This window comes from Tinamus guttatus, unplaced genomic scaffold (assembly GCF_059628265.1).
Source record: "Tinamus guttatus ecotype Peru unplaced genomic scaffold, ASM5962826v1 Tinamus_guttatus_pri_ptg000404l, whole genome shotgun sequence".
Classification (NCBI taxonomy): domain Eukaryota; kingdom Metazoa; phylum Chordata; class Aves; order Tinamiformes; family Tinamidae; genus Tinamus; species Tinamus guttatus.
Genome location: NW_028288938.1, coordinates 761,795 through 775,741, shown reverse-complemented (window position 1 = coordinate 775,741; position 13,947 = coordinate 761,795).

Below are 13,947 nucleotides of genomic sequence, written 5' to 3'. Positions count from 1 at the left end.
GGCACAGCAGAACACTTCCCTTGGCATGCCCTTTGCAGCCTCACTCCAAACGGGGCTCTCCGCTTCATCCATCCCCTGACTCCATACTAGCACCAACGCGCTGCTAAAGCGTTTCGCAGAAAACACCAACGAACCTGTTTCTCACTCCAACCACAAAGCGTGCGCAGCACGAGTCTTGGCACAGCAGAACACTTCCCTTGGCATGCCCTTTGCAGCCTCACTCCAAACGGGGCTCTCCGCTTCATCCATCCCCTGACTCCATACTAGCACCAACGGGCTGCTAAAGCGTTTCGCAGAAAACACCAAAGAACCTGTTTCTCACTCCAACCACAAAGCGTGCGCAGCACGAGTCTTGGCACAGCAGAACACTTCCCTTGGCATGCCCTTTGCAGCCTCACTCCAAACGGGGCTCTCCGCTTCATCCATCCCCTAACTCCATACTAGCACCAACGGGCTGCTAAAGCGTTTTGCAGAAAACACCAAGGAACCTGTTTCTCACTCCAACCACAAAGCGTGCGCAGCACGAGTCTTGGCACAGCAGAACACTTCACTTGGCATGCCCTTTGCAGCCTCACTCCAAACGGGGCTCTCCGCTTCATCCAACCCCTACCTCCGTACTAGCACCAACGGGCTGCTAAAGCGTTTCGCAGAAAACACCAAGGAAGCTGTTTCTCACTCCAACCACAAAGCGTGCGCAGCACGAGTCTTGGCACAGCAGAACACTTCCCTTGGCATGCCCTTTGCAGCCTCACTCCAAACGGGGCTCTCCGCTTCATCCATCCCCTGACTCCGTACTAGCACCAACGGGCTGCAAAAGCGTTTCGCAGAAAACACCAAGGAACCTGTTTCTCACTCCAACCACAAAGCGTGCGCAGCACGAGTCTTGGCATAGCAGAACACTTCCCTTGGCATGCCCTTTGCAGCCTCACTCCAAACGGGGCTCTCCGCTTCATCCATCCCCTAACTCCATACTAGCACCAACGGGCTGCTAAAGCGTTTCGCAGAAAACACCAAAGAACCTGTTTCTCACTCCAACCACAAAGCGTGCGCAGCACGAGTCTTGGCACAGCAGAACACTTCCCTTGGCATGCCCTTTGCAGCCTCACTCCAAACGGGGCTCTCCGCTTCATCCATCCCCTGACTCCATACTAGCATCAAAGGGCTGCCAAAGAGTTTCGCAGAAAACACCAAGGAACCTGTTTCTCACTCCAACCACAAAGCGTGCGCAGCACGAGTTTTGGCACAGCAGAACACTTCCCTTGGCATGCCCTTTGCAGCCTCACTCCAAACGGGGCTTTCCACTTCATCCATCCCCTGACTCCATACTAGCACCAACGGGCTGCTAAAGCGTTTCGCAGAAAACACCAAGGAACCTGTTTCTCACTCCAACCACAAAGCGTGCGCAGCACGAGTCTTGGCACAGCAGAACACTTCCCTTGGCATGCCCTTTGCAGCCTCACTCCAAACGGGGCTCTCCGCTTCATCCATCCCCTGACTCCATACTAGCACCAACGGGCTGCTAAAGCGTTTCGCAGAAAACACCAAGGAACCTGTTTCTCACTCCAACCACAAAGTGCGCGCAGCACGAGTTTTGGCACAGCAGAACACTTCCCTTGGCATGCCCTTTGCAGCCTCACTCCAAACGGGGCTCTCCGCTTCATCCATCCCCTGACTCCATACTAGCACCAACGGGCTGCTAAAGCGTTTTGCAGAAAACACCAAAGAACCTGTTTCTCACTCCAACCACAAAGCATGCGCAGCACGAGTCTTGGCACAGCAGAACACTTCCCTTGGCATGCCCTTTGCAGCCTCACTCCAAACGGGGCTCTCCGCTTCATCCATCCCCTGACTCCATACTAGCACCAATGGGCTGCTAAAGCGTTTCGCAGAAAACACCAAGGAACCTGTTTCTCACTCCAACCACAAAGCGTGCGCAGCATGAGTCTTGGCACAGCAGAACACTTCCCTTGGCATGCCCTTTGCAGCCTCACTCCAAACGGGGCTCTCCGCTTCATCCATCCCCTGACTCCATACTAGCACCAACGGGCTGCTAAAGCGTTTTGCAGAAAACACCAAAGAACCTGTTTCTCACTCCAACCACAAAGCATGCGCAGCACGAGTCTTGGCACAGCAGAACACTTCCCTTGGCATGCCCTTTGCAGCCTCACTCCAAACGGGGCTCTCCGCTTCATCCATCCCCTGACTCCATACTAGCACCAATGGGCTGCTAAAGCGTTTCGCAGAAAACACCAAGGAACCTGTTTCTCACTCCAACCACAAAGCGTGCGCAGCATGAGTCTTGGCACAGCAGAACACTTCCCTTGGCATGCCCTTTGCAGCCTCACTCCAAACGGGGCTCTCCGCTTCATCCATCCCCTGACTCCATACTAGCACCAACGGGCTGCTAAAGCGTTTCGCAGAAAACACCAAAGAACCTGTTTCTCACTCCAACCACAAAGCGTGCGCAGCACGAGTCTTGGCACAGCAGAACACTTCCCTTGGCATGCCCTTTGCAGCCTCACTCCAAACGGGGCTCTCCGCTTCATCCATCCCCTGACTCCATACTAGCACCAACGGGCTGCTAAAGCGTTTCGCAGAAAACACCAAGGAACCTGTTTCTCACTCCAACCACAAAGCGTGCGCAGCACGAGTCTTGGCACAGCAGAACACTTCCCTTGGCATGCCCTTTGCAGCCTCACTCCAAACGGGGCTCTCCGCTTCATCCATCCCCTGACTCCATACTAGCACCAATGGGCTGCTGAAGCGTTTCGCAGAAAACACCAAGGAACCTGTTTCTCACTCCAACCACAAAGTGCGCGCAGCACGAGTTTTGGCACAGCAGAACACTTCCCTTGGCATGCCCTTTGCAGCCTCACTCCAAACGGGGCTCTCCGCTTCATCCATCCCCTAACTCCATACTAGCACCAACGCGCTGCTAAAGCGTTTCGCAGAAAACACCAAGGAACCTGTTTCTCACTCCAACCACAAAGCGTGCGCAGCACGAGTCTTGGCACAGCAGAACACTTCCCTTGGCATGCCCTTTGCAGCCTCACTCCAAACGGGGCTCTCCGCTTCATCCATCCCCTGACTCCATACTAGCACCAACGCGCTGCTAAAGCGTTTCGCAGAAAACACCAAGGAACCTGTTTCTCACTCCAACCACAAAGCGTGCGCAGCACGAGTCTTGGCACAGCAGAACACTTCCCTTGGCATGCCCTTTGCAGCCTCACTCCAAACGGGGCTCTCCGCTTCATCCATCCCCTGACTCCATACTAGCACCAACGCGCTGCTAAAGCATTTCGCAGAAAACACCAAGGAACCTGTTTCTCACTCCAACCACAAAGCGTGCGCAGCACGAGTCTTGGCACAGCAGAACACTTCCCTTGGCATGCCCTTTGCAGCCTCACTCCAAACGGGGCTCTCCGCTTCATCCATCCCCTAACTCCATACTAGCACCAACGGGCTGCTAAAGCGTTTTGCAGAAAACACCAAGGAACCTGTTTTTCACTCCAATCACAAAGCGTGCGCAGCACGAGTCTTGGCACAGCAGAACACTTCACTTGGCATGCCCTTTGCAGCCTCACTCCAAACGGGGCTCTCCGCTTCATCCAACCCCTACCTCCGTACTAGCACCAACGGGCTGCTAAAGCGTTTCGCAGAAAACACCAAGGAAGCTGTTTCTCACTCCAACCACAAAGCGTGCGCAGCACGAGTCTTGGCACAGCAGAACACTTCCCTTGGCATGCCCTTTGCAGCCTCACTCCAAACGGGGCTCTCCGCTTCATCCATCCCCTGACTCCGTACTAGCACCAACGGGCTGCAAAAGCGTTTCGCAGAAAACACCAAGGAACCTGTTTCTCACTCCAACCACAAAGCGTGCGCAGCACGAGTCTTGGCATAGCAGAACACTTCCCTTGGCATGCCCTTTGCAGCCTCACTCCAAACGGGGCTCTCCGCTTCATCCATCCCCTAACTCCATACTAGCACCAACGGGCTGCTAAAGCGTTTCGCAGAAAACACCAAAGAACCTGTTTCTCACTCCAACCACAAAGCGTGCGCAGCACGAGTCTTGGCACAGCAGAACACTTCCCTTGGCATGCCCTTTGCAGCCTCACTCCAAACGGGGCTCTCCGCTTCATCCATCCCCTGACTCCATACTAGCATCAAAGGGCTGCCAAAGAGTTTCGCAGAAAACACCAAGGAACCTGTTTCTCACTCCAACCACAAAGCGTGCGCAGCACGAGTTTTGGCACAGCAGAACACTTCCCTTGGCATGCCCTTTGCAGCCTCACTCCAAACGGGGCTTTCCACTTCATCCATCCCCTGACTCCATACTAGCACCAACGGGCTGCTAAAGCGTTTCGCAGAAAACACCAAGGAACCTGTTTCTCACTCCAACCACAAAGCGTGCGCAGCACGAGTCTTGGCACAGCAGAACACTTCCCTTGGCATGCCCTTTGCAGCCTCACTCCAAACGGGGCTCTCCGCTTCATCCATCCCTTGACTCCATACTAGCACCAACGGGCTGCTAAAGCGTTTCGCAGAAAACACCAAGGAACCTGTTTCTCACTCCAACCACAAAGTGCGCGCAGCACGAGTTTTGGCACAGCAGAACACTTCCCTTGGCATGCCCTTTGCAGCCTCACTCCAAACGGGGCTCTCCGCTTCATCCATCCCCTAACTCCATACTAGCACCAATGGGCTGCTAAAGCGTTTCGCAGAAAACACCAAGGAACCTGTTTCTCACACCAACCACAAAGCGTGCGCAGCACGAGTCTTGGCATAGCAGAACACTTCCCTTGGCATGCCCTTTGCAGCCTCACTCCAAACGGGGCTCTCCGCTTCATCCATCCCCTGACTCCATACTAGCATCAAAGGGCTGCCAAAGAGTTTCGCAGAAAACACCAAGGAACCTGTTTCTCACTCCAACCACAAAGTGCGCGCAGCACGAGTTTTGGCACAGCAGAACACTTCCCTTGGCATGCCCTTTGCAGCCTCACTCCAAACGGGGCTCTCCGCTTCATCCATCCCCTAACTCCATACTAGCACCAACGTGCTGCTAAAGCGTTTCGCAGAAAACACCAAGGAACCTGTTTCTCACTCCAACCACAAAGCGTGCGCAGCATGAGTCTTGGCACAGCAGAACACTTCCCTTGGCATGCCCTTTGCAGCCTCACTCCAAACGGGGCTCTCCGCTTCATCCATCCCCTGACTCCATACTAGCACCAACGGGCTGCTAAAGCGTTTCGCAGAAAACACCAAAGAACCTGTTTCTCACTCCAACCACAAAGTGTGCGCAGCACGAGTCTTGGCACAGCAGAACACTTCCCTTGGCATGCCCTTTGCAGTTTCACTCCAAACGGGGCTCTCCGCTTCATCCATCCCCTGACTCCATACTAGCACCAACGGGCTGCTAAAGCGTTTTGCAGAAAACACCAAAGAACCTGTTTCTCACTCCAACCACAAAGCGTGCGCAGCACGAGTCTTGGCACAGCAGAACACTTCCCTTGGCATGCCCTTTGCAGTTTCACTCCAAACGGGGCTCTCCGCTTCATCCATCCCCTAACTCCATACTAGCACCAACGGGGCTGCTAAAGCGTTTCGCAGAAAACACCAAGGAACCTGTTTCTCACTCCAACCACAAAGTGTGCGCAGCACGAGTCTTGGCACAGCAGAACACTTCCCTTGGCATGCCCTTTGCAGCCTCACTCCAAATGGGGCTCTCCGCTTCATCCAGCCCCTAACTCCATACTAGCACCAACGGGCTGCTAAAGCGTTTCGCGGAAAACACCAAGGAACCTGTTTCTCACTCCAACCACAAAGCGTGCGCAGCACGAGTCTTGGCACAGCAGAACACTTCCCTTGGCATGCCCTTTGCAGCCTCACTCCAAACGGGGCTCTCCGCTTCATCCATCCCCTGACTCCATACTAGCACCAACGGGCTGTTAAAGCGTTTCGCAGAAAACACCAAGGAACCTGTTTCTCACTCCAACCACAAAGCGTGCGCAGCATGAGTCTTGGCACAGCAGAACACTTCCCTTGGCATGCCCTTTGCAGCCTCACTCCAAACGGGGCTCTCCGCTTCATCCATCCCTTCACTCCATACTAGCACCAAAGGGCTGCTAAAGCCTTTCGCGGAAAACACCAAGGAACCTGTTTCTCACTCCAACCACAAAGCGTGCGCAGCACGAGTCTTGGCACAGCAGAACACTTCCCTTGGCATGCCCTTTGCAGCCTCACTCCAAACGGGGCTCTCCGCTTCATCCATCCCCTGACTCCATACTAGCAGCAATGGGCTGCTAAAGCGTTTTGCAGAAAACACCAACGAACCTTTTTCTCACTCCAACCACAAAGCGTGCGCAGCACGAGTCTTGGCACAGCAGAACACTTCCCTTGGCATGCCCTTTGCAGCCTCACTCCAAACGGGGCTCTCCGCTTCATCCATCCCCTAACTCCATACTAGCACCAACGGGGCTGCTAAAGCGTTTCGCAGAAAACACCAAGGAACCTGTTTCTCACTCCAACCACAAAGTGTGCGCAGCACGAGTCTTGGCACAGCAGAACACTTCCCTTGGCATGCCCTTTGCAGCCTCACTCCAAACGGGGCTCTCCGCTTCATCCATCCCCTAACTCCATACTAGCACCAACGGGCTGCTAAAGCGTTTCGCGGAAAACACCAAGGAACCTGTTTCTCACTCCAACCACAAAGCGTGCGCAGCACGAGTCTTGGCACAGCAGAACACTTCCCTTGGCATGCCCTTTGCAGCCTCACTCCAAACGGGGCTCTCCGCTTCATCCATCCCCTGACTCCATACTAGCACCAACGGGCTGTTAAAGCGTTTCGCAGAAAACACCAAGGAACCTGTTTCTCACTCCAACCACAAAGCGTGCGCAGCACGAGTCTTGGCACAGCAGAACACTTCCCTTGGCATGCCCTTTGCAGCCTCACTCCAAACGGGGCTCTCCGCTTCATCCATCCCTTGACTCCATACTAGCACCAAAGGGCTGCTAAAGCGTTTCGCAGAAAACACCAAGAAACCTGTTTCTCACTCCAACCACAAAGTGCGCGCAGCACGAGTTTTGGCACAGCAGAACACTTCCCTTGGCATGCCCTTTGCAGCCTCACTCCAAACGGGGCTCTCCGCTTCATCCATCCCCTGACTCCATACTAGCACCAACGGGCTGCTAAAGCGTTTTGCAGAAAACACCAAAGAACCTGTTTCTCACTCCAACCACAAAGCGTGCGCAGCACGAGTCTTGGCACAGCAGAACACTTCCCTTGGCATGCCCTTTGCAGCCTCACTCCAAACGGGGCTCTCCGCTTCATCCATCCCTTGACTCCATACTAGCACCAACGCGCTGCTAAAGCGTTTCGCAGAAAACACCAAGGAACCTGTTTCTCACTCCAACCACAAAGCGTGCGCAGCACGAGTCTTGGCACAGCAGAACACTTCCCTTGGCATGCCCTTTGCAGCCTCACTCCAAACGGGGCTCTCCGCTTCATCCATCCCCTGACTCCATACTAGCACCAACGCGCTGCTAAAGCGTTTCGCAGAAAACACCAAGGAACCTGTTTCTCACTCCAACCACAAAGCGTGCGCAGCACGAGTTTTGGCACAGCAGAACACTTCCCTTGGCATGCCCTTTGCAGCCTCACTCCAAACGGGGCTCTCCGCTTCATCCATCCCCTGACTCCATACTAGCACCAACGGGCTGCTGAAGCGTTTCGCAGAAAGCACCAAGGAACCTGTTTCTCACTCCAACCACAAAGCGTGCGCAGCATGAGTCTTGGCACAGCAGAACACTTCCCTTGGCATGCCCTTTGCAGCCTCACTCCAAACGGGGCTCTCCGCTTCATCCATCCCCTGACTCCATACTAGCACCAACGGGCTGCTAAAGCGTTTCGCAGAAAACACCAACGAACTTGTTTCTCACTCCAACCACAAAGCGTGCGCAGCATGAATCTTGGCACAGCAGAACACTTCCCTTGGCATGCCCTTTGCAGCCTCACTCCAAACGGGGCTCTCCGCTTCATCCATCCCCTGACTCCATACTAGCACTAATGGGCAACTCCAGCATTTCGGCAGAACAACACCACCAACCCTGTTTCTCACTCCAACCACAAAGTGTGTTCAGCACGAGTCTTGGCACTGCTTCACACTTCCCTTGGCATGTATTTTCCAGCCTCACTCCAAACAGGGCTCTGCACTTACTCCCTCCCCTAACTCCGTACTAGCACTAATGGGTAGCTCAGGCATTTCGGTAGAAAAACACCACCGACCCTGTTTCTCACTCCAACCACAAAGTGTGTGCCATGAGTCTTGGCACAGCATCTCACTTCCCTTGGCATGCCCTTTGCAGCCTCACTCCAAACGGGGCTCTCCGCTTCATCCATCCCCTAACTCCATTCTAGCACTAATGGGCAACTCCAGCACTTCGGCAGAAAACTTGGGAACTCTGCTTAGGGAAGTGACTAAGCGGACTCTGCTTAGTCTACGCTCACCTTGGGGAAGAACGCACACATACACACACGAAGTAAAAAAGGAGTAACGAAGGAATTAGGACTTACCTTTTGTCTGTAACCTCCGATGAAGAACCTGAGCCTCTGAACAAACTTTGATGTTAGAAAACATCAAAAATATAAAATTAATAAAACTAGCGTTTATAATAGCAACATAGCAATAAGAAATAATTACATCATAAAACTATCCTCCTAAAAATAAAAGATACACGAGTGCAGAAGTGGTATTCACTACTCAGCTTTATCTTTACATTTTTTATTTTATTGATGGCTAACAAGAACAAAAAAACAAAACAAACAAACAAAAACTTAAGCACAAAATATGTAAAGCTAGGAGAAGACTTTAAAGTCTCCCTATTGTAGGAATAACAAAAAGAAAGAAACGTTGGCCAGGAATGAAAAAAATGCATATGGATTGCTTTTCTGCCCTAATAAACACATTTTTTCTCCCCAAAACACCATACTTCTCCCAAAATAACCCATACAGGTCCATATGGACGCATATGCACCGTTTTCCACCACAAAAAAACACATTTTTACCCCCCAAAATCCAATGTCCTCTCAAAATGCCCTATATAGGGACATATAGATGCCTATGGTCCTGCTTTCCACTCCCAAAAAAACATTTCCCCCCCCCCCAAAAACCCTATTGCCCTCAAAAAACCCTATACAGGGCCATATAGGTGCCTATGGACCTCTTCTCTGCCCCCCAAAACACATTTTTCTCCCCCAAAACCCTTATACAGATAGGATGTCGTGACTCCACCAATAATGAGGGGGTTGATGGAAAAGCACACCAATAAAAGCACACAAATGGAAAGGGAGGCTCTAACTGAACCAGTGAAGAGTGGGGAATCAATATGATTGCTAAAACTATTACACTGTGTTGTGAAATCTGCACCAAGAATAATCCTAAAATTCAAGGGGAACTCCTGGGGACCTGAAGAGAGATTCTATATTTGGGGATTACTGTCAGGCTGATTTTTTAATTGTCATGGATATAACTATTTAATGGTAATGGTTGACACATTTTCAGGATGACCTAAGGCCTTCCCGCACTGCACCCATATGGCAAAGGAGGCTGTACAGGTGTTGTTAAAAGAAATTATAGCAAGATTAGGGGAACGAGAAGGGTTCCTTTCTGATCAAGGACCTCATTTTATTACAAAAATCTTACAAATTAAATGGAATATTAGTTTCTATGAATTACTGTACAGGAAACCCTATCAGGTACCTGCACTCCCAGAAGAAATGCATGTAAAAAATATTGCATATTTGCAGTTGTACTTAATTTCTTTAGGAAAGACTTCCAACTATTCGGTGGCACACTGTCTTGACAGGACAAAACTTCGCTACATCTTTATCCACCAGGAGATTTTGTCTACGTAAAAGCTTGGAATTCAGAACCACAGAACAGGAAGTGGAAAAGACCTTTCCAAGTACTCTTAACAGCCCACACTGCTGAAGGTAGAGTATATCGAATACGGGTTCATGACACAAGGATAAAAGCTGCACCTGAATGTTATTGCGACCCTACTGGGGACTCCTTGTGTATTATATTGTGGAGAACTAGAAACTAGAGACTTAGGAAAGCTATGAGATGCCAAAAGAGGAACTGTCACGTTGTTAGACTAACACTAACAGTATCATGGGGAGTGGGAGAAGGACAGAACTGGGTTAAAAATACTGTTGAATTTAAATCCAATGGCACAACAGTAGCGTGGAAGGATGTGAGCAACGGAAATCATATTAGTATAATTATATTAAGCAGAGGTTTTAAGGGATTAGAAACAGTTTCAAGATATGGTGGCCAGAGGGATCAGAGCTGGAATTCTGTTGCGGTGCAGGGTGGGGTGTCCTGACTTGAAGTCCGATGAAGAATGGACAGTAAGAATCTCTACCATTTGGGAATACACTTTAGAGGGATAAAGGGAGTATGGTGTATAGTCCAGCATTGATCTCTGAAGGAACTTATCAGAGTTACTGAATGCCTTCTTTGCTTCAGTGTTTACCAAGGGTAGCCCTCTGGAATCCCAGGCCCTACGGACAAGAGAAGAAGCCTGGAGAGAGGAAGACTTGCCCTGGGTAGAAAAAGATTGGGCAAGAGAGCACTTAGGGAAACTTGATACCCACAAACCCATAGACCCTGATGGGAAGCACCCAAGAGTGCTGCAAGAGCTGGCAGATGTTATTGCTAAGACATTCTCCCTCATCTTTAAAAGGTCAGGGAGAATGGGGGAGGTGCCGGAGGACTGGAAGAAAGCCAGTGTCACATCGATCTTTAAAAATGGCAAGAAGGAGGACCCAGGAAACTACAGGCCAGTCAGCATCACCTCCATCCCCAGAAAACTGATGGAACAGCTCATCCCGGCTGTTGTCAGGAGTAGTCAGCTTGGATTCGCCAAGAGGAAATCATGCTTGACTAACCCGATAGCCTTCTATCTTGGAATCACTAGCTGGATAGATGAGGGGAAAGCAGTGGATGTCATCTATCTCAATTTCACTAAGGCTTTTGACAATGTCCTTCGCAACATCCTCCTGGGCAAGCTCCGAAAGCGTGGGATAGATGAGTGGACAGTGAGGTGGATTAGGAATTGGCTGGATGGCGGAGCTCAGAGGGTGGTGATCCACGGCACAGAGTCCAGTTAGAGGCCTGTAGTTAGTGGTGTCCTCCAGGGGTCAGTTCTGTTCAATGAATCCTTCAATGACCTGGGTGAAGTCAAAGTGTTGCCTCAGCAAGTTTGCTGATGATACGAAACTGGGAGGAGTAGCTGATACTAGAGAGGGCTGCACTGCCATCCAGAGGGACCTGGACAGACTAGACAACTGGGCAGTGAGAAACCTTATAAAATTCAACAAGGCCAAGTGGAAGATCCTGCACCTTGGGAGGAATAACTCCAGAAACCAGTACCGGCTGGGGACTGACCTCCTAGAGAGCAGCTCTGCAGAGGACCTGGGCATCAAGGTGGACAACAAGTTGACCGTGAGGCAACAGTGTGCCCTCGTGGCCAAGAAGGCCAGTGGGATCCTGGGGTGCAGGATAAAGAAGAGCATCTCCAGCAGGTCAAGAGATCTGATCCTGCCCCTCTACTCAGCCCTGGTGAGGCCAAAATATGTAAAGCTAGGAGAAGACTTTAAAGTCTCCCTATTGTAGGAATAACAAAAAGAAAGAAACGTTGGCCAGGAATGAAAAAAATGATTCTCATTGCTTGATGGATAAAAGGATTTTCTGAGGTCAACCATGAGAGATTAACAAGGAACACCTGTTGAGATGTAAGCAGCACCTGGGAAGGTGGTGGTAAAGGTAGAGAGGTGAGTATATAAGGATTTGGGAAGACTGCTGAAAGTGAGGAGAAAAACAACAAAACAACAACAAAAAAACACAACTAAAAACAAAAGCAAACAAACAAACAAACAAACAAAAACACCCACCACCACCCACAACACACCCACCCCCACGCACCCACCCCTACACCCATACCCACCCACCCACCCCTGGAAGGCTTGGCCTGGCCTGGCCTGGCCTGGCCTCGCCTCATATTGGTGTTATGTGGTTTGTCCCCTAGCGAAGTAGGATGGCCCGGGAGAGCCAGACCTCTGGGTGAACACGTTTTGTTGCTGGAGGCCAGAGACGGCCACGAGCTGAGACCGGAGACAGTGGCCGGCAACACATCCTAACAGCTCTCTGGTGTTTGGTCATTCACCATAGCAAGATTCATAAACCTGTTGTCTCTTCTTTCTGTGTCCCTTAAGAATGCAGGTACTTATTGGAGGGGGCTTTGTGCAACACAGAAGACAACCACAGTGTTCTGAAGAGAATTTATGATTGTTTCTATCATGAGGAAGCTGAGATATGTATTTTTTTTCTATATTTCAATCCTTACACATTTATTTAAATGTACTGAGGGTCTCAGGAACACAGAAAATACAGGTAATTCTAAGCCTTCACTTCAAGTCTTTTGAGAGACTAGTAGGAAAACAGGAGATGGATGTGAAAAGGCAGCACAAAGAAGGAGCATGTGCTTTGTGGCCCTTTTAACTTTGTGACTAGTGAAAGATAGCAAGACAACAAATAGCAACACTTCCCCCACTGGGTGAGGTAGAGTTGGGTTGAACAGCTGCCAAGCCTTGAGTTTCCTCCCATTTCTGTCACTGTGGACTGCAGCTACTTTACCACTAATAACTATTAGTCGCAAACTCCAGACTAGCCGTGTCTTCTGGAGAATTTCTGGGTGCAACTGAGCACTAAAGAGGGAAAAGGACCAGTGCCTCTCCTGTAGGAATGCCTTGCAAGCATGCCAGCTCAAGTGTTGTTGCAGTGAAGACTAATGTTTAGCAGAAAAAGACATTGGACTCTGACAGAGCCCTCCTCTGTATTCTCTTGTAGAGACTTCTCGGCCTGGGTAAGTTGCTGAGATAGGAATGCAGAGGAAGAGCCATCCTAGAGCAGAGAGGTGATCCAGGGCAGCCTAAATTCTCACTGTGATTCCTGAGCAAAAACCTCTATGCTAGTCTTCCTTCACCCATCTTATTTTCAAGTCAGGATCTAAATGGCAACTGAGTGAGGAAAAGAGCAACACTCTTTGCTGTGTGGTTTTCTAGGCATCCAAATAAAAAGTAGTGGGTGCAATGCATTAACAGAGGTAGCAGAAAACGGTTGAATGTGAGCACGGGAGTTAGGGGACAAGTTGGGCAAATGAGGAAGCAGGAGCTATACTGAATGCAGATGCATGCACTCCGACTCAAGGTGGCTCTCTCCATTAGTTTGATATCTATAACTACGAGTAGTTAATCTTGCTTTGCTGAGTGTGTATAAGATGACTGTATGAGGGAAAATGAATCGATATAGATAAGCCTAGGCATGCATGAATGACATGCATGACATGAAGCTTTGTCATGTCTCACACTGAGAACAAAACTCATGCAAATGAGTTTTCAACTCCCACTGCCCCACAGTGAGATTAGGATTTTGTTTGTGGTGCTCTGTGACGCCCTCTCCCCTCTGCACGCAGAGATTGTATTTGGTTTCTTGAGCAATGGAGGAGCTAAGAGGCTATGGCAGGGTGCTGCAGGTGGGGGACATGATGCTGGTGCTGGGATGATGTCTCAAAGTAACTTCACTGTTACTAGGTGCTCACAATTCTGCTGCACAATCTGTTCTCACATACACTTGAATCATATGATCTGTAGCTGATCTGTGAGCAGTAAAACAAATTCAGACTACTTTTCTATGGATTATGGTCCTGATTTTGCCCTTGCCACCACCACAATACCTGCATCTCTACATAATAGCCCAGTGCAATACCTTCATGTCACTCTCATGGTTCTAAAGGAAGGATTGCTCTGTTGCAAGGAAGGATTGCTCTAAATGTGAGACATGACATTTCCCGGTGCTCTCCATCCATCTTGTAGGAACTTAACTCTCT